General features: G+C 45.5%; 1 protein-coding gene across 5 annotated transcripts in view; it reads left to right on the plus strand.

Annotated features, from left to right (window-relative positions):
- The window catches only part of LOC120902516 (angiopoietin-related protein 3), an 83,981-nt gene that overhangs the window by 52,728 nt on the left and 9,398 nt on the right, over positions 1 to 21,855 (plus strand). The window lies entirely within an intron of this gene.

The following is a 21,855-nucleotide window of genomic DNA, read 5'->3' on the forward strand; positions in this document are numbered from 1 at the left end:
GTTTTTGATTTTTCAATTTCCAACACACAAAACGGAACAAATCCCTCGCTGGGAAGCGGCGACACGTTCACCTGATTGCATGGCCGGCTTCTTCATTCATGGGAAAACTGTCCCCTGTTTCACCGCCGGCTGATTAAACCATGCGCGCTCAAACAGTCTCCTCTTACTTAACCTCAGTTCACCGCAAAGTTATCCATCATCGGACGTTACGAAGGGAATTATCATAATTATGACTCCACAGCACCATATCGCCCCTTCCCAGGAGGAGTGCACATTGCAGAGACCATCTGACCACTGCTCCAAGGGGTTCTCTCACTCTCACCTCCCTCTTGCCCTGTAGTGTGTCAGCATTTTCATAATTTCCCATACGGTAACGCGGCGTACGCAACTGATAACAAAAAAAAAACGGAAACGTGGACAGGAGTCAAGGCCTTTCGGGACTGGCTACCGCAAGCGACACGCCGCCAAGCGTCTTCGATTCCGGGTGGCTTTCGGTGTGATGGTTTAAGCCGGTGCGTCATGGGAGAAAACAGGTTAGATGCAGAAAAGAAGCAGAAAAATGGCCCCACATCCATCCGCCTATGCCGACGGGGATTGGAACGGATGTCGCAAAAAAGAAGGAAGAAGTTAAACCAACACAGCAAACGCACACGGCCTGGTCGCACAAGCAACCAAACCACTCCGGCTCTGATAGCTCTTGATGGCGATTATATGCAAAACATGGTTCACCGCCCGCCCTGCTGCTTCTCCTTGTGTTGCCGTTCGACGTACGACCGAAAAAAAGTGTTCCCGCCGGGTGGAACACGACGAGCAGCTAGAGAAATTCGCGAAATCATAAACTGGATTACGGAGCATCCGGAAGCAAGGGATACGGAGAGGTGATCTGCCCGGTGGTGATAGCTTCACCCGAGGTTCACGCGCAAAATGCTGGAGAAAAGGTGAGGGTCAACCGGTGCGCGTTCCGTAGATCCGTAGGCTTAGCGGAGATGAGCAAATAACAACTCTGACTCCAACGAAAGAGCAGCGCTGATGACGATCCATTGGCGAATTCCATTCGTGCTTTGGCGATGGACCAACCTGTTGCGGCGACCAAGACGTGGATGCTTATAAATCTTTGGGGAGTATTTACATTCTTAGAGCTTGTATAGAGCTATGCTAAATAGGTACGGCGTGCGTATTTAAAAATGATTCAGAGATTATAGATAGAGACCATCAGCAGTAATGCTGTAGTTTTGGAGTATTAAGTTGAACATTTCCAATACTTTAAAACTAATCTAATCCCCTGATCGTCTCTACCGTGTATGGATTCTTTGGACATCCTGCCAATCTATTCCGAAATGTATTATACAATCTAAAAGGCAATGACCTTCTACATCTTTTTAAACCTGCTACCAACACACGTTCACACAACATCCAACGACCTCAACCGCACCAGAGCTAAATTCCAAACTCTTTTCAACCCGTCGCCGGCAACATTCGCAATTGTTTCCTGTCGAGCACAAGGAGACAAACGCATGTCCTCCAACAACGCCAACCGGCTTATCGGTGCAACCAGTTGAACTTGAAATTTTAACGGATATAGTATACCGGGGGAAACCCTCCTCTGTCGTGCGTCGTCACCCAAACATACTACGCACACCTTTGCTTCGCCCGCTCTGTATGCGCACACTGTGCCGCAAGGAGATACATATGCGGTAATTAGTATCTTGAACTCGGGGTCTTCCACGCCCCTTCGGAGACCTGAGATGTAACAACAACAAAAAGTCACCCGTCCAGAAACGTAACACAACCCTGTGGCCCGTGGCCTAAATGTCACCCCATATCAATGGCAGCGGGTGACACCGGAACAAGCGTATTTTCTAACGCACCAAGTGCGCACAACTGCGCAATGGAACGGCGCCGACGGCACCAGCAACCGTCGACAAATTGCGAAGACTTAATAACAGCAAGCAATTTAGCGTACCGCGCACAGCGTACTGCCTCTGCCCGCAAGGCACCGATGTGCACCGTTAAGCAAACGCGATCCAGTTTCCTGTCCCGGCTTCGAAAGGGAAATCTCCCGTTACTGGGGAGGGAAAAACAAATTTTCAATGCAAACACAAACCGCTACCGTGACCAAGGGATGGGTGGGTGCGGCAAGTTCGGGGCACTTTCAAGTACAAGTGCAAACACCGGTTGATCAACCATACGCGCGCGCGCGCGGACAAGGCACTGCCATTCAGGTGCATCGGATGATTTGCGTGAACGCACAGCGAAGAAGCAAACAGGGGAGGAGAAAAACCGGCTAATCATACGTTTGCGCGATCAATTTTCCTTTCCGTTTACTATATATTTTTTCAAGCGACAGGCGAAAGAAAGCTAAGTTGACTGCTTAATTCCGAATCGTCTTGGAACACGAAAAGGAAACAACACTACATGATCGACGCAAAGCATGGCGCGATGTAAAGATGAGGTGGATGTAACCAGAGAGCGTGACTGTAGGAAAACTTGTTCGGTTGAAAGGAAAAAAAGGGTGTACAAAACGTGTAAAGCTTTCGACCAAACTACTGGACATTCGCTTAGATAAGTAAAAGCAAGAAAGGGTAGAAATAAATCTTCAAAGCAAACATCTCTAAACTCCACGATAGATGACACACAAACATCAATCCGATTTCAGATTAGGTTATTGTAGTGTTTATGAGAATAAGTTTCCAAGTATAAGTCAACAAACTATGCCTTTGATCCCGATCCAGCATCACCGGAAACAGTTACTTAGTGTATTTCTCTAACGATCTCTAGATGAGATGACTGATTTATGGGAATTATACAAGTAAGAATTATTGTTCAATTAAGGGCAAATTATTTATCGTTTTTATCATCATAATGTATCTGAATACTGAAATCTATGTATGTGGTTTACTATTAATACCAGTATATAATTACTTAGTCAAAATTCGACAAAATATTTTTTTGTATTTCTAGAAATATTTTAAAATCATTCCAAACCATCATCCAAACCTAACTCGACTAAACTTACTCTCAAAACTGATACGAATTTTCATCCGTGCTTCAGAATTGAAGGATACAGGATATTTTCCCACGATTGCACCGTATTCTTTGCCGTCTTGTTAACATGGGCTTGTATTAGATAGAGCCATTAGGAAGCAATTATCTCGTCGTAGAATTGTCCCCACATCAAATCCTACCCAGTATTCTTCACCACCTTTATTTCATTGTTCGCATAATTTGGCGGCTAGTTCGTAGCCCCAGGCACTACTGCAAACTTTTAGCAATGGTCAGGGCAGAGCGAGACACACAGACAAGATCGCCTGACATAAGCGATCCATTCTGACAAAAAGGGTGATCTTGAATGAGATAGCAGAAAAGATACGGCTAACCTACCGACCAAACCGGATGCAACGGTGCTAATGATCATGCTTATGTTTCAGTTGGTTAGGGTTTTGCGGATGTCTACCGAAAAAGATATGGTAATTTTTAACAGCCAGCAAGATGAAAGATCGCTGCAAAATGGTGCTGTATCTGTAGACATAAGACGCTACCGTAGGATATTGGCATTTTGTTGATGTCTCGCTATCGCTAAATCTTACAGTGTTGCAGTTATACAGATTGTGATAAGATAGCATCACAATAATGACTAAAGGTCCCCAGAGCAATCATCAGAAATGTTGGAAGATGTTAGGTGGAAGTTCGATGCTCTAAGGTTCGACTTCATTATGACTACTACCTTTGTTTGTTTTCAGAGATCTTAGATCTTCCTACACGGAAATAAATAAAATTCATCTGCCCTTGAATTGTGATCATGAAGCCCTTCGACGTCTTTACTACCATAATAAACAGTGGGGTTGTTTGGTAAATAATAACACCGTCACTTCTACTCAACGTTATGACACCCATGTAAACCTGTACTCCAACCATAACTTAGGATTTTGGTACGGATTCGACCAAAATAGAATTCTATGACACACACAACAAACCAGAGTCCTGTCAAAACCAAACCATCTAGTCAAACAGTGCGACACGTGATACCAAAGCCAACAGTGTGGCATTAAAAGCTACGCAGATCGAACGATAGGTACGACGCATACACTTCATGCCAAACAGCCATGCGCCATGCGTGTGAATTAATTATGTAAATATGCTCACCCCAAACCGAGACCCACCGAGTCGCCAGAGGGCCACCTCGGTGCGATTTAAATGAACCCAGGTCAGCATAGGTCATGGATATGTGTTGGTTTATTGTTTGCAACCTCTCGTTTGCGGCCCACCGGCCAGAACTTAATCATCCGTCCCAGAAAGGTGTTAATTTCCGTTCTTATCCACCGCTACCCTTTTGGAGCTCGAGAGGCTCGTGCCCGTCTCCTAGTGTTCGTAGCTATCCACTAATATTTACTTTAGATTGTGTGTGTGTGTTTTTTTTTACTTCACTCGCGAAGCAACATTATGCTTAGAAGCTTTTCCACTCTCGCGCGCTCTCTGTCTCCCTTTACCCAACTGTCGCAATGATCTGCGCTTGTTTGCCGTTAGCTCAACAAGGTGGGCCATGCGCGAGCCGTTTCATTAGACAGGAGAGGTCACACAGCGCGCTCAAACACCTTGTCAGTTTGGGGAGGTGGGATTTGCGTTCACAGCTGTGTTTTTTCGTTGTTGTTATTTTTTTTTCGGAAACACTGGACAATCTGTCCCACCCGTCCATCTCGACGCCCAACTAATGATGTCACAAAACGAGCAGAAGATTGGCCGGTTTCGCGCAAACGAAGGTCGTCAGACAGGCAGAACATTGTCGGTTACGCTTAGAGTTAAACTGTTTAATTGTTTTAACCTTCTTGGTCATGGTTACCATTAAAATTGAGGAAAAAAGATGTAAAAGTTATTATTCAATTCGGATAGGGGTATAGGGCAGCTTTTAAACATCAAATTGGCGTGTGAAAATTGGAAACTGACTGAATTAAATGTTAAAGCTTTCGGTTGAATTACCCAGCAAATATACGCGCCAGCTTCTGCAAAGGCCTTCGGTAGCCTGGACTGACTATTCCGTCGCGTGGACAAACATTTCTGCTAATCATGCAGTTAGCCTGCCATCATTGCTCAGATCGTTCCACTATCAAGAAGAATATAAAAATAAAAGACAGTACAAAACATTACCAAACATTCTATGAAATTCTCCGTTCCCTTGAATTCATCTGCATCCTTTCTGCCAATAAAAGTTAGTGCTTTGCAGAATGTTACGACTCATGTTTGTCTCACTATGTTGCTGCGTTTACACTTAACACGTTCACATTTTACGCGTCCCGCTTAATCTGATTTGTCGATCTCCTGGCGTTAATTCGTCGCGTTTTTACGATTTGACTTGGAAAGTGACGATCCCACCGAACGGTGTTGCAATAAACATTTTGCCCAATCAGCTGGCTTCAGCTTCAACAGTGATTACAGTTTCAGTTCCCGATGTCTCACGATCGTTCGATACGTTTAACGACGGTAAAAATGCTCGTTAACGTATCTGACGTTTCCGGTTTTTAAGTTGCCTAATTGATTGTTTAAGAAGATTATTTGCAATTCGCAGCAACGCGAACCGATAATCACAGCAAATGTTAAATAAACTACCTGCGTGATTAGCTTTAACGCACGTGCTTTAAAACATATAAACATTTCGATGGAAAACAAATATATTCAATTGCTCAGAAGAACAGAGTTAGTAAAAGCGGTTTAAACTTTTTCTAAATTTTCTACGTGCATACTACAGTGGCTAAAGCAGCTCCCAACCAAAAGCTAAGGAGTCTGTACTTAAAAAAAAAAACAATACAATTAGCGAGAGCAAACAACTTTCCGTACAGTAATGTGATGTGTAATGCATTTTCGATTTTTCGATCATAAACTTAAAATTTCCTTTCATGTTCGAGCGCAGCCCAGTCGCACCGAATATTCACCAAAAATCGTACATTATTAACCACTTTCCAGTTCGAGCTTCTGCTTTTCCCCATTGCTAAATGCGCGACGGAAGCACTGCTTCCCCGCTGCGGTCACGACGACAATCAGCGATGTGTCACGAGCAAGCCAGCGTGCGCAGCAATAAAACCATCCTTTCAATCATCCAGCTCTTGCCCGGCAACCGGTTCGCAACCGAGTCGGGTGCGCTCGAACACAATAATTCGTACTCAATTAAAAGCGATCATAACAGTGACAAATAACGAACATCGTATCGCATTAATTCGATAATGGAAACGACTTTCTCGGGTCATTTCTGCACTTTATTGCACGTGAGGTAGCTCTTCCCGGCCGTGTCCGGTCCACCGTTTTGCCTTTTGCCCGCAACCGAACGTAATCCGGGCGGATAGTTGCGCGCGCGTTATTAACGCGACTTTAGCACACCTTTCCGCGGGCGTGTAAAATCGATCGAGGTGTGCAGGAAGCGTGCATTCATACAGTCACGCACGGATGCCGGTTTGCGAAGGGAGGAGTACGCTTTAACAGGGTTGGTTGGTTTTTTTTTTTATTTGAGATAACAAATTTATTGAATTAACGCTGCCAAAACGGTCCAGGCAATGCAACCGTCCCGTGGGGCAGGAGAGAACTTTCACACTTTAAACCCAATATCGGTAGGCTTTGCAAGAAAGTTGCAATTCTTCGATGATTGCAAAACTTGGCTCCGTTGATAGGCTTAAGAGATATGGAGCCTGGATGTTTTTTTTTTTTAATTTTTTGCAGTTCAAACTGAACCATACATTGTCATCTTCGGCTGCAGCAAAAGCAGCGCGTTCGCGTAACCGCCAATTGGTAATGTTATTTTATTTTCTTCTTGGTTGGCTTGCATTACGATTACGGCTGTGCGTTACGAATCGAACGGGTGTGTGAGAAAGCAACAAGCTCCAATCACTGAAAGTTAAAACCGCCCTAAGGTTAACTGTGAGCGGCGGAAATGAACAATAAAACGATCTTTGTGAAGGAAACACGCACAGTGACTAGCAGGTTATTGCAAATTCTTTCTTCTTGCGTGCGATTTTTTCCCCTTTTCCGTACGATTTTTTTTTTTGTGAGAAAAAGAATCGGCACAGCGTATGTAAAAAGCACCAGTTTGCGATAGCAAATGTTTTTGATGATCGCGCCCGACCAAAGCCAGGGGCCAAAGACACAGATAGATATTAACGCCTATCAATGTTTATGGTATTCATTTTGACGCATTAATATAATCTCTCCAGTATATGGAAGCGGGCGGGTTGCAGGGAACAAAAAAGTCCGAATCGAATATGTTTCATTTTAACGAAATTTTTCAGCTTCGTTTCAACCCCCTTCCGGGGGGCACTCTACAACGCAATACAATTCTCCTTTTTTCCGTTCAGTGCCTGACCGAAACTCATGCTGTACACGCCCTTGCAACTGCTGCACACATAATGTGACTTTGGCTGGCTTTGCCGCAGGCTTTTCCGGGGCACCGAAACGTAATTCAAGTTGACATTCAATGTGCTTTCGATTCCCTTTCATTTTTGCGACTCCCAAAATGGACCGCGGTCGGGTCCGCTACGTACATGGCACGCCGGAATTCCCTTAACGCCGGGTGGGAAACTAGGGGGTGCTTTTCCCAGCCAGACAAACTTTGGGCGTTCACGGGCGGCCTAACGTAAAACCTTGGGGCCCGGCCGCCTGAATCTCGAGATCGGCTGACCACGAACGGAATGGCTCGGAATGGGTTGATGTTGTTTTTTTTCTCTTCCTTCTACCTACTACTGCCAACGCTCATTCTTTCCATACCGTTTGTCACATTAATCGTGACCGGGCGCACATTGCATCATTCGGTAGGCTAGTGATCTGGTTGGGCGGTGAAACAATTTTTATAACGGTACCAACAATTTTTATAACAACCGCAACGAGGTGATTTTATGCTGCCCATTCCAAGCAGCATACAATCTGGTTTAATCCACCTAACAGCTGTTACATGGTTTAGAATGGAGACCGAGATAGCAAACGATAACGTTATTTAAGCACGTATTAATTTACAAATTTGTTTGACAATCAGTTTAATGGGTTTAACGGTAAGTTTCAACATAACCAAATAGGACAATAGCTATTAGTAGCTCCATAACAGATTCATGTTATCTCCAGCTTTGTTGCTATTTATATGCTTTGTGACTGTTTGATTTCACCTCAAACTGCGCAATGTAACTATTATTTATTAATGAACTATAATAATATGAAATTTTGCATAAAATCCTCAAAATGATTTAAACTGCATTCGTTAAACTGTATATTAAAATCTATTTTTTCTTTTTCATTTCAGGTGAGACCACATCCTCGAGGGAAACAATCCAGAACATGCTTCAAAATTCGCACAAAAATTGAACAATTGAGAAGTATCTTTCATTCAATTTTACAAAAAAATTAGAATACAACAAATCCACTGCATTTTAACATATTAAGTTGCACATAATCTCCACATAATCACCACTGCATAATCAAGTACAATCTACAATCAAGTAATGCTCATGGTAATCAATTATTGCATCTACAAACAAGACAGCTTAGTGTTTGAATTGTGGCCAATCGACAAGTTTTCGAACGTCTCCGCTTTACTCCAGGCGCACATTTTCGTAAAACACGTTACGTGCTGTGCAACCATTGCGGCAAACACTGATCTCGCATGACGAGCCACGCTGTCTCGTTTGTCGCAGTTGGTACGGTGAGCACAGGTGGTTGCAATTTTGCAAGCACAACGTGCCACATCTTCCGTGACGACGACTACGACGGATAAGGAAACTGGTTGCAAAAAAGGAAGGAAGGAAGTAATATCCCATTTCTTTTCTAAGATGATCGTTGGGTGCTTTTAAACAATCCCGAACGCTTAGGTGCCTTATTTAGCACCAAAAAAAAACAAGACTGCTTACCTTGAAGGGGAATCCAATTGAACTTTCCCTCGATGAGCAAACCTGACCAGGTGTGCAATGTATGGTGATTAGATAATTGATCAAGTTCAATCAGCGTGTTAAGCTGTGCGTTGTAAATAAAACAAATTTAATTCATTTAACGACAGACACACATACTCTGAACATATTTTGTATCCATCGAGTACCTAACACGGATATACTTCATACAGGAAATGAAATACGTCTACGGCTTGGCAACTGTGTCCAATGTATCATAATCCCCTTGATGGAGGGGGGATCTGTGTTCATTTAATGAATATTCATAAAGCCTGCACCCCGAAGGAAGTTCCCAAAGATTCGTGCCATAAACACACCATCGCCAAAAAGGTTGTTGAACTTGCGTGACAACATATCCGATCACAAATCGAACACATGCCGCTCGTACAAAACGCCATAAAAGAAAGTAATTTGATATAGGTGTATATGTATTCACTCGTGACCAAGAGCTATTTTCACGGTTTTGGGAGCTTTCCTCGATCACTTTTTTGTGGCTTCTTGGCAATTAAACTTCAACTATAATAACATCAGTTTTGTTCTACTGTTGTGTTGCACAATCTCTGCTATAAAGAACACACCTTGTAGGCTGCACATCAACGGCAAAATCCTTATACGCTTATAATGACATTCAAGATGTTAATGCCTTCGATTGCAAGGAATGACCCCCACAACAGAATGTCCAAGCCATGTCACCGCATGACTTGGTGACGAAACTGACTGAACCACAGTCAAAACAACATTGTTGTACGACCAGACTAATGCGAAAGGTGCTGATATCAATTTGAAAAACCATTCGTTCGATCTCGATCTCGTTTTGAATCGTGTGCCGGCGTGCAACATCTTATAGCAGAGATTCTAGAGTCCAACCTAATCAAGAACCATGAGAAAAAATACGACACATAAATCATTTTCACAATGACTAACGCAACTCCCTTCACACCTGGTGCTTATATGTGGCAGTGTGTGTCCACACTGTGACGCTGCACAGCCTCAATCGAATGCATTCGCCACCCGTTGCTATCTATGATCTGCCCGGTACGATTTGCTAGATGGTCGCCTAGACGCTTTGACCCTAGCAGGGTGCTCTAATTCCATTCCAAAAATCGTTCAATCAAAGCTGGGACACAAAAAAAAACTGTCCATACGCTAACGGTGAGCATGCATGCATGCATGTCTAAGAACGGGTGGTTCTCTTTTTTGATAAATTTGAGTCACCATTCAGTTTGACATCTCAATTGTGCTTGTGGCCACGGCGAGCGATAGAAGAATCGACGCAAGCATGACGTATGACGTACACCTGGTCAACCAGTTAGCCTATATATTAGACATGCTCATAAATATTTGGTTCAAATCGCATTTGTCTAGGCATGATTGGGCTTAAGAAAGCTTTTGGTTCAGAGCTGATTCGATCCTTCTATAATAAACCAAGCTAAAAGAAGAGCTAATTTATAGCTAATTATAATGAAAACAAGTCTAGATCTTTTAGTGCTTCAAATATACATACACCACTTTTAAGGAAATACTAGGAATTTTGAAAACTATTATTATTCTGTGAAGTTTCAAGTGGACTTCGCGATGTCCTAGTCTTTCGAACAAGTGGTCATCATTAGCTTGAACTTAGGACACAGAAAGGAAAAACAGCACTTCTCAAGATGATTCTCGTAATGAATTCATCTTTGCCTGTAGTCATCTAGCGCACATCCTACGACACCAACGACGAGCCTTCGCAAACGGGGTGGGAATTAACCTTTCATTTTATTTTTCTTTCTACGCCAAAAATAATCTATTGTTTGCACAGCAATCCATCATTGCTCTTTCTCCTCAAAACCCTCATTCAGAGGTCACCAAAAATTAGGAGCGAACACTGACCACCACTGGCGTGCACATTGTGTGCCCGACGTGATTGGGAAATGTTCCACCCCAACGACAACATCTTTGTATGTGCGAGCATCGATAAGACCCGGAGAAGTGAACCTGGGCATCTCCAAACTGTCCGATTTGGCTACGAAATAATTGAAACGCCATAGTGAAACAAAAACTAAGCCGTCCCGCTATTGGCACTTGAGGACTGAGCCCCCCCCCCCCCCCCCCCTTATGTTCAGGCATGCTGTTGGGCAAGATATGGATCTTGCACACGGACACTTGCGACCGGAGCGATTGGATCAGCAAACATTGACAGAGCCGCTCTCGCAAGAGCCGGAGGGCGAGCCACACTTTCCACGAAGTCGCACAGACATGCGGAGGCGAATTTGGTCAATAATTTACGGCAGTTTTGGGTATACGAAAATGAGGCAATTAGTCAACGCGGCCAGTGTACGCTGTCGTGCGTGTGTATTTATTCGATTCGGTTCACGCTACGCCTCAAAACATTGCTCTTGTAGGGCGCTGAAGTCGAGCGTTTGTTTGTTCCACATCGGATCATTGGTGTGGACTCGTTGACAGGTCAAGCTTCTTACTCAATCATACCGCACATTCGGGGGAGGGATTGCGTCTTAATCATACCGTTTCGGATTTGGTTGGTATAACACGGCCTCGGTATGTGAGACGCGCATTAGCCAGGAATTAATGACAACGATGACAGATCGCGCTTTAGTGTCTGATCCGCACCGGGATACATGCATTCGATATGTCACCGGGCCGGGACAGACTGAAAATTAATTTGGGGAATGTCAGAGCTGTGGTATTTTCAAACAGATAACGGGTTCACAGTAAAGAATGTTAGGAAAAATGCCAACCACATTCAAGCTTTCGGATTAAGTGATCCTGTTCAGCAGTATGGAAACCAACTGCAATTGAAAGATCAAAGAACACCTAAAATTACATAATTTCACACCACATTGATGAATGACTGAGGTCACGAAGGCGACGTTTACATCAGGAAAGCATTATAATTACAAGCGAGAACAGCTCGGCTTGCCAAAAAAATATATTTTGCACACTTAAACCTTGAGCAGTGCTGCGATCACTACCAAACCTAAACATCAATCCATCAATCGCTTCCTCGATGTCAGACCGCCAAACCTGCCCATGCAATATGCCATTTTCAAGATGCTCAGGACGAAACACGACCGCTAAGAAAGCCCCGTCGTGCGTGTTAACAGCAACATTCACTTTCATTGCTCAACCGGAGAATGGAAATTGTCTTTCGATATTTTATACATTTTTTGGGCCCACACTAATTAGCGACGACGGCCGCTTCTTCGCCATCTATGTGCGTGCGTTTGTGTGTGTGTGCTGGACATGTGCCGTTCCCGTTTCCTGCGACGTGCCTGCATGTGATTCTTCGATACGATTATCTGTCCCCGCTTTAAACTATACTGTGCCTTGAGTAGGATGATTTTAGTAGTTTTTTCTATCCTCCTTTTTGTGAGTATAGTTTTTTGCAGCAACTCTTAAAGCTGTTGACGCGTTTTACGAACACTTTGGGGCCGTATTTGGGGAATGCCTTGCTGGATGGATGCTTGATGGATTTCACGGGGGTTAGAAATGTTGCTAATTTGTGTGACCCTACGCCAAGATGGGCCGCCTGATGCGGATGATCTCGGTGCGACGGTGGTCAGGTTTTCAGGGCCATAACCATGTACCGGGGATGGCCGCATCAAATTGATTACGCTCATCTGCCATGGTGCCGTAGCGGGGGACAACAAATAGGGGACGATGTGTTTCGTCAACGTGCTCTGCGTTATGCGGACTGGCACTGGCCGTACGTGGTGGAACTCACCTTTTGTTCGCGCAGTGTCAGTTTGTTGCAAATTTCAGCACTTAAATGCCGCCAACAAAGTGACATTCGTGGAGTAAGGTTACGTATGAACGAACGTAAGACGCACGCAAACCCAGGATCCTTTCCCTTCCTTGCATAATTCTCGCTGTGTTAGGGCTTCTGAACATAATTTTACAGCTAAAAACGAATTGGACGATTTTTACAAACTGAAAACCAATCACATATGGCACACAAATAGTTTTTCGTTGCAAAGCAGAAATTGATCATTCAAACACATCTCCGGTCCAAACTTCACATCACACTTCTATCATGTTGTTGCTTCAAACCACTTTCGTAACGTAACCATTCCCTACACAGATGGCCCGTGATTTAAGCATAAAAGAAACCGCCACTCGATGGCAGGTTAGCGTTCAAAAAGGGCTCCAGCCATCAAAATGGGCCCCGTTCAATCATCGCACTATCGCCGGTGGCAACTTTCTTTCCTCCTCGCGCCCTTCGATCCCGTTTTTGAGGCTCCCCCAATAAAGGGTGCGCTGGGCTATCGGTGTCCGGTTGAAAAATGATCAACTAATTGGACTGTCTCTGGTGGTTTATTTAAGCCGACAAATTGTTGCCGCTAGTCCCACAGAACTACGCGCGTTCCTGGCGTACCTCGCTCTCCAGGCAGCGTGTCTGTAGTGTGTAGCGCGTCGTTGAACAGCTGGAACCACCACCTTACGGAATCGGGGGGAAATTTATCCAATTTAAACGGTGTAGTAATCTCGGAACCATTTCATACCGCTCTAAGCGACCTGGGTGATAATTGACTCATCGAATTGCACCGCCGTCGCCGTCGCGCAGCAATGCATCCGACGGCGATGTCTGATGTTGGCCGGATTGTGGATACAACTAATAGCCATAATCGATGGAAAAATGTTTATCCTGATTAATGAGCGTTAGTCTGACTGCATTCAGAGTGTGGAGGTTTGTGGCGGCATTAATTAGTGAGGTTGTGAAAGAGGGTAGATATCATAAAGTGGGCAGCACTATCACAAGTTAGGAGGAACAACCTTTGATCACGCCTAGATCTTGCTTTTTAGTGTAGATTTGGACATCTTTCAGTAGCTTAGCTGTGAGCAAAGGACGTCAGAATTATTTTTACAAAAATAACGCCATTAAATTATTCCTAAACTCTTAGGAAAATTGCTGCTTTCTACATCTATTAAAACACTAATTGAAAACATTAAAACACGTACCAAGCTTGAAATATGTGAAATATAACATTAAAGTGTATCTCTTACCAGTCACTTTACAAAGCCATTCGCATATTTTCGCACAGTACCGGCCGCTTTTGTCCGTACTCGGAAGGTGTGAACAAACGATATCACGTCCCACACTCCCACGTCTTTGCAGCTCAAAGTTCGACTAGAAAGCAGCAAATTATGCAAAATGCTCTAGCGCCATCGTCCATTAGCTCAGCATGGGCGGTGGTGCTTCATCCGGGAGGCACACACAAACAAACAACATCATGAAATTGGTTTCAACTTATATGAGATGATCTACTGTCGATCGCAACGGGAGAGTCGAGGTTTGTTGAGTAAAACAATCCTAATAGAATGTGACGCTTTATACCTGGAACATATTGAGAGTCTATGATCAGCCATGATCTATCTGCAAACTCATTAATAAAACATTACCCCAAACGTATATGTCGCTTGGTGCTTAATTATTCAATACATGGGAAACGCGTTTATATCGTTTAAATATGAAAAAAAAACAAAAACAACCACCAAGTACTAAATCATCTTTTGTCTCAGTGGAAAGAGGAATCATAAAAGCCAGTAGCGTGATCCCCCATATACGATCAGCTCTTGCAAAACGAATCTAGGTTACAGAGTGAAAAAAAATCAAACACTTTGTAAGATAATTCGTCTAAGGCCGCACAGGTCCGCATCGATGAATGGTTTAACAGTGTTCTGCCCGCTCATTAGTATGCGCCGGCCATACGTTAGCGTCCATAGCCGAGCGGACACACAGTCACTAGTGTCCCTTCCCTAACGGTAGCTCCCTGGAGGAGTGAAATGATCTTGTGCCCTCCGTAAAGGGCTCGTCAGTAGTCGTCAGTACCGAACAGCGACGCGGCGGTGAATGGAACATGGGCACAAGAACGGCAAGCAGCTTCCACCGCCCAGATGGAAGGCGTCAATTAGAGGGCGCCTTCGAAATATGTCAGTTACCTCTGGGAAAAACAGCACCCAGAGCGGATAATAAAAAGGCCCGCCTGCCAAGCCAAGCCGTGCCGAGGCCAGGAACAATCTACTTAGTTCTAAGTGGGATCTCGCTCGTACGGTTTGTTTGTTTGGACAATCGCGGCTAACCTTTACCGGGCCGTAGCTTGCCCGATGGTGTCCTAGTTCGATTTGCTCCGCCACCTTACGATTGCCCCCCTCCCCCCCCCCCCCCAGCCGAAATGGCACAGCAAAAGCAGTGGCCAATATTATCTACCTAACACTTCCACAAACTTAGGTCCTACCACCACCAGCTTCTGTGATTGATCGACTCAATGGAAAGTACCTTCGCTCCGGTTGCTGCGGCCTCTGCATTCAGAGAGGGCGTAGGACACTTTGCGTCCATATTTGCGAACAATTGATCTTTGATTGATCACACACACAACCCCTCCAGCGCTGTCGGTCCGATCCAATTCTCACTTCTTCGCTGTCACACGGGCGAGGGTGATTTCGCGACCGCCGCAAAGTAGACACCGTCGCTTTGTTGCTATTTTGAATGGGCATTTCAAAAATTGGAAAACGGCCACCACGCCACGTATTGTTAATTTTCTCAATGAGATTGCCGCCGCCTCACCATTACGCGCCTTTCGGGCCTAACTGCTAGCCGTGACACACCGTGAGCGGATGTCGGCTTCGATTTGCCGTCTTGCGGGCCGGAACACGCGACCAGCGACAACAAGCGTGCGTTCGTGCTCTCGGGATAGATTCAGCTGTCAATCAGAGTCAGCGATCATTGGTTCAGTAATGACCGCAAGTGGCAACACTGTCACCGGTGTGGCTTCCCACCACGGTGGCCCGCGTTTGTTTGTTTCTCCCGCGCCTATCGAACCAATCTTACGCCTTTTGTGGCAGCGTTGCTTGGGCGGCACTTTTTTGCGGTTTAACGCACACACGTCCCAAAGGGAGGATGTGGCTTACATTGTTTCATGATACACCGTCTTTCATGATCCGCTGAGTGAGTCTATTGGTACAGTTTAAATGGTACCAAATTGATAGTATTTGGATTTATGTTTGATTTTTTCAAAATCAATAATTTCAACCAAAATTTTTCAACTGTCAGAACTATTTCCAAACTTCATCACAGTGTCTCATAGCTAGCATATAAAACTTTCATTTATCTCTAACCCACTAAAATTACATATTGCACATAGTTAATGATAATGAAAAAAATACATTCCCACTACACACGATCGTTATGCTCGTTAGAGGATCGTGAGTGACGGCGAGGGATGATTTACCTTTCTTCCCTTTCCGTGCAGCAGCTGCATGGAGCCACAACAGCCAGCCGAAGCGAACGCAAACGAAGAAGTGTGCAAAACAATTTAGCAAAAGCCGAGCTACGGTGGCAAAACGATCCTGACCTCGGCGTGGTGTTAAACGATATTGCTGCCGTTTTGACTGACACCGAAGCTACCACACCATGATGCTTATTATTTTGTTTGCATGCTTCTTGACGGGCCCGATTTCCCGTCCCCCCCTCTCCGGTGCACTATCGCCGGAGTGCTCGAGTGCAATTATGTCCGCCGCTATTGCTGTGGGAACAAATGCGCTTGGGAGGACACGGTGGTGCGCGAAAAATAACAAAATAATAATAACGCATGCAAAACGCAGGGGAAAAATGGCGGCATGGAGGGGGGGGGTGCATGAGTCAAGGGTTCACAGCACTGGCCACGGTACGGCATGGGTGCACGGCCGTATTAATTAAGTGATTACAGGGTTCCCACCGTACCCGTACCGCTCCACAACACAGGGCCTTAGTTTTTGAGCCCTTTTGAGCCACCAGAAAGGTGCGCTCACGCACCCGGGGATCGGTGAAAACGGTCTTTTTTTTTTTTGTTCGGTACATGGGGGTGTTGGAATGCTGGCATGCTTCAATCCTCTGCTACCCCACCCCTTTAAGCCCTCTCTCGGTAGTCCCAGCCCGACCGATAGTGCGCAAAATTTGAACTCACAAACCTGTGTGCTTGTGTTACGCAAACCAATCACTTGAACAGCAAAGAGTTGTTGAACGTTGCACCGGACGGGCGGGTAGTGGTGGCTGGCTGTGGGCTGTGAATTTCATGCCGCACCAGAAATGCCGCAAAACCCTGCTAAATAAGTGTTGAGAATCGGTGATTTTAGTGGCAGCCCCGCAGGCAGGCAAACCATGCCCGGTACACCACAAGGGACGCGGCTTATCCGGCGTGGCTGTGTGTGCTGGTCACCACCGACCGGGGCTCTCTCTGGGCCCGGGGTGTGAATTGAAATCTTGGGTTCGAAGTGTGGCCCGGTGTGGGGCTGCTTAGCCGTCCAACTGCCACAGCGAGTCACGCGTGCGTGGGATAATTGGGTTAATTGAGCTTTACGCGTCCCTCTCGCGCGCCTTGTGCGATACGCTCTCAGGTGTGGTACGGGGTTTGTCGGGCTCCAATCGCTACTGCAATGCAGGCTTGGCTGCCAGTTGGAACGGAAGTACGCGGCAGACCGCAAAACCAGTGTGCACAATACCTATTTGCAATCGCTGTCCGCGTGTGAAGGACACGGCTGCGTGTTTGGCGGGGTCCGTCGTCCACCCTGATCGAATCCGGTGGAGGCTGAGGTCTACTGACGACCCGGTTTAGATGCAGTTACGGGCCCTCGATGAAAACAAATATATTTATCCATGCCCTCTGGGCCCACCTTTCTGTGGTGCCGTTTTTTTGTTGTTTAAGTCTTTCTTCTGTACTGGCGGAGGCTGCGCTTGAACGAACGCCCAACGCATGCGTTCGTCTATGTTCCAAAAATTGGCTAAGGTCTATTAAACGCTTGATTGAGGGAACACGAGGAACAAATGAACCGAATCAACGCGTCACGAATTGTCTAAACTCCTTCGTTTGCTAATCCAACCTTGCCGAATCCGAAATCCCGCCAGCCCGCGTGTTTTTGCACATTCCGCCGATGTCTGTCTTCAAACAGCCGTGTTCCTAGCATATGGCCGAAGATTCCTTCTCGTGACCGGTGCAGCGGGTGCTGAAACAACAGCAGCAGCAGCAACCAAAAAAAAAGTAGCTACGATTGCTTGTGCTCCTCCACTGGCTAGCTTTCTATTCCGCCTTACGCAACACGTTCGGCAGCCACCAGCCACCTCCGCGGCACACCCGCGGCTTGCGTGCTCTGCTTCTGCCGGACCTCTCCAACCCCGACCAGGCGAAGGGTTTCAGCAGTTGACAAACGAAGAAGTCAAACAAGTTGCTTACTGCGGCGATCGTGTTGATCGTTGCGTTGCGATCGCTTCGGCCATCTCGGCCCCTGCTGCCTTCCCGTGCTAGCTTGCTACAGGTTACATTTTTATTAAACCAAACCGCGCCTGGTTGCTCGGTGCTGATGCTGCTGCTGCTGCTGCCCCGTTTTGTTGCACGCGCTAAATCTAGAGTAACCCAGTTCAGCCGGCGGGAATTTGTGTGTGCGCTTTTTTTCTTCTTCTTCCTCCTCCACTGACCAATGGCCGGCAGTTGGCAGGGAAGCATAAGCATAATCGGCCAAGTCGGCTGCCAACAACAACTATGTATCCAGCCCCAGCTGGTTTGTTGTTTGCATTCACATTCGGCACGAACGGGCCATCGTGTTGCGCCAGAACGTCAGCAAACTGTCCCGGAGTGTAACAACATTGCTTTCCCCAAGGAATCTAATGCTACAAAACAAACGGCATTAGTTTTAGCTTAGGTTCTCGCTCACCGCAAGCGCTGCAGAACTGAGCGGGTTTCAAACAATCGGCATGGGACAGTTTGTCCGCGCTACAGGTCGCGCGCTTGGCCAGGTCTGCAGCGGCCAGGTTGAATGTACTGAATTATTCATGTCATGTCATTTTGCAATCGATCGAATTTAAATAATTCATCGACTATTGACCAGCTCGCTCCGGTATGGAAGTCATGCCCTCCTCTACACCTGATCTCTCCTCCGCCGGGAATTTATGAACTTATTATCATTCAAATCAAACACTATTGTCGCCAGCGCACATCGTCACGAAATCATGGCAAGCAATAACTTCTTGCTACAAATCCCCAAAAAAAATCGAACTCTTACAAGAACTGGGTCATACTGGGTAGTTAGCCACGCGTTGAACCTATCCAATTTGAAACCCATTGATGGTTTTTGCAACATATTTCTGCGGCCCATAAACACTGATGAACCCTTTTTACATCGATTAGCACTTTTGCCGCCAAACGCTCAATGTGGCGCATTTTGGCGTTTCTGCGCAATGTCACAATAATGTTTCGAATATAATGAGTCCTGTCATTACCCAGCGTACGCGTTCTGAGACCAAAGAGAGCGCCCTAATTTCACACCTGAAACGAGCAATAAATAGTCGTAATTACATCGGTCGAGATCGAGAGATAGAGAGAGAAGTCTGAGCAACGAATTTAAATTTCGCCACCGCCAACCGTCAAACGAGTTGTCAAACGAGCAAACACACCGTGTGGCGTCATGCTTTGCTAAATGCTTTCATTCAAAAATTAATTATTTTGCTATTAGCACTGCTACCACCACCACACAACCGCCGCCGACGACGAGGCCACCTTCACTAGGGTGGTAAACGGACCGCTAAATTGGTGCTTCACTAAACTCGATTTGGTTCGCTTTGTGCGCGATTGCCAACTGCTTGACATTACAATTTTCTGCCCACGAATTTTGTCACCCTTTGGTTGGTAACATGTATAATACACACACATTAAGGTACGAGACGAAATAACAGAACAGCAAGAAAGATTTTCCAATTGCGCACAGGCGTCCGCCGTTCGGAAGCCAACGGTTGGTCCGAAAGTGATTTACGACCAAAGATGGAAAATGGATCGCCGTGTAATGGGCCACGCACCCTCACAATGGGCGCCCGGCCGGTTCGGGCGACCCGTCCGTCCCTTACGGTAGCAAACATCAAGGAACCTTCCTTCTGCCCGAGATGCGTTGATTGGATTTAATCGAATCTTTCAACTCTGCACGACCCTCCCGGATAGTGTGTGACGCACTACGAAAAACGTCGACACTGAACAGTTGACGTCCACGTAACGCATAGAGAGCGCAATTTTATCATTTTACACGCAAACACGGTGAAGGTGGTGGCGGGACCCCGCAAGGCGCAATTCGAAAGTTCGCTCATGTTTAGGTCCGTAAATGGAAATTCGCATTAATTGACAACTACTGGCCACCCGGGCGATTGGCGGCAAGGTGTTCTGAGGAAAAAAAAGAAAACTTCCCCATCCACATCACGCGGTTGTTGGTGGCGGGGGAGGCGGACTTCTCTCGGGAACAATTGCGTCCCCGGTCCTGAGGGCAAAAAGGTAAACTGTGCCGCCGCACTCGTCCACGTAAGGCTGTTTGTTGTTCGGCTTGCCGCTCGGCTTGAAATTTTGCGCCAAATTAAGCCAAATGCGTCTCGATACGGTTAACTCCAAAGTAGAGCGGCTTAATAAGCGGGCCGCACACGTCAAATAGACGAGACATGCGACGAAGTGTTGGGTAGGTTGGTACCTTTTAAAATAAAGTTCAAAACGCTACCGGCCAGCAGTGCTGGAGGGAACATAAATAATAAGTTCATGCCAGCAATGGATTATTTTATCCCCATCTCGGGTTGGTTTTATAGGATGAATCGGAAATAAATCATATGGCCTGCTGAATTTCCATAAACCTATCCGTTAAACGCTTAACCAATAATTTATTGTTCAAATAAAAAAGAGGAAAATGATGGTAATACGTAAAAGTTAGGCCATTTTAATTCTATTTCTGGGATTGTTTGCCACATTCTGCCCGTCTACATTGGAGTTCATTTAAAAAGTTTGATCTACTTTATTTAATGCTATTCAGTGCTTCTTGTGACTTATACACCTGTCAGCAAGCATAACTACAAAGTAACTGTTCCACAAAATTTCCTTCACCTATGCTACGCTCGTTTGACTGTATGCTCGTCCTGAGTAAATGTTTCCTTCTTTCTGCACCAAGAAGTCCTACTGTCAAGAATCGGATTCCTGTGTTGCAAAGTGCACCCCGTCTTGCACACTTCGAATGTAAGCATATCGGTTTAAAATCCCAATACCCAATTAAGGTGGCATGTTTAATTTTGTAAATTAATTGATTAATTGGCCACAAAGCCCCGGCCTGTCGACTGGTACGATTCGAAGGGAATCGAACGTTCGCCTACAAGTAAACCCTTTCTCCAATTGGATTCTGTGCATCGAAGGAGAGTGAACAAAACCAAAGAAACAATCAATGCAAAATCGAAAATCGGCTCGAACCAATCGCTTGGCAAGGCGGCACTTTCTTCCTAGCTGCGTGCAACGTGCACTTTTACCGCCACACCACTGTTGTGTCGCATGATAAATGGTATCAGTGGTGAGATTAATTTCCCATAATACCAACAGACAAAGTGAAAGACGTTGTTCACCCGCACAACCCTTTTCATCCTGGAGGATGGATGAATATTTCCTTTTTTTTGTTTCCATTTTTCGTCCCACTTTGCACGGTACCGTGAGCGCAAAACGTTTATCGAGTTTAATTTTGCACAAAAAAAGAAGCTTAAAATGCTTCGCCAGCACGGAAAACGGTGTACATAAACACGACACGACGACACGAATAAATCATGTTAATTAAAGTGCGAAAAAGCGGAGAAAACGGGCAATCGGGCGCACGTTAGTAATTAAATTATTAAGATAACCGAAGACGTTCACTTTTCACTGCCGCTCGGCCGATGGAGTGCTGGATGGGGAACAAGCAAAGAGGAAAAAATACGTTTAGCGAAAGAAATTGAACCGAAGCGGCACTCGAGTGTGACAAGTTTCTTTTTTGCACCCATCGCGCGCGCCGCTACAATGTAGACTAGATAAAACTTTAAATTATGACCAAGCGGCGGTTACATAAAACACGCATTGCGCGCCAAAACGGAAGAGCCTTATCGATAATTTAAAATGACCATTATTTACGTTGCGTTTTTTTTGCATTGCTTCTCATT

This window comes from Anopheles arabiensis, chromosome 3, assembly GCF_016920715.1.
Source record: "Anopheles arabiensis isolate DONGOLA chromosome 3, AaraD3, whole genome shotgun sequence".
NCBI classification, from domain to species: domain Eukaryota; kingdom Metazoa; phylum Arthropoda; class Insecta; order Diptera; family Culicidae; genus Anopheles; species Anopheles arabiensis.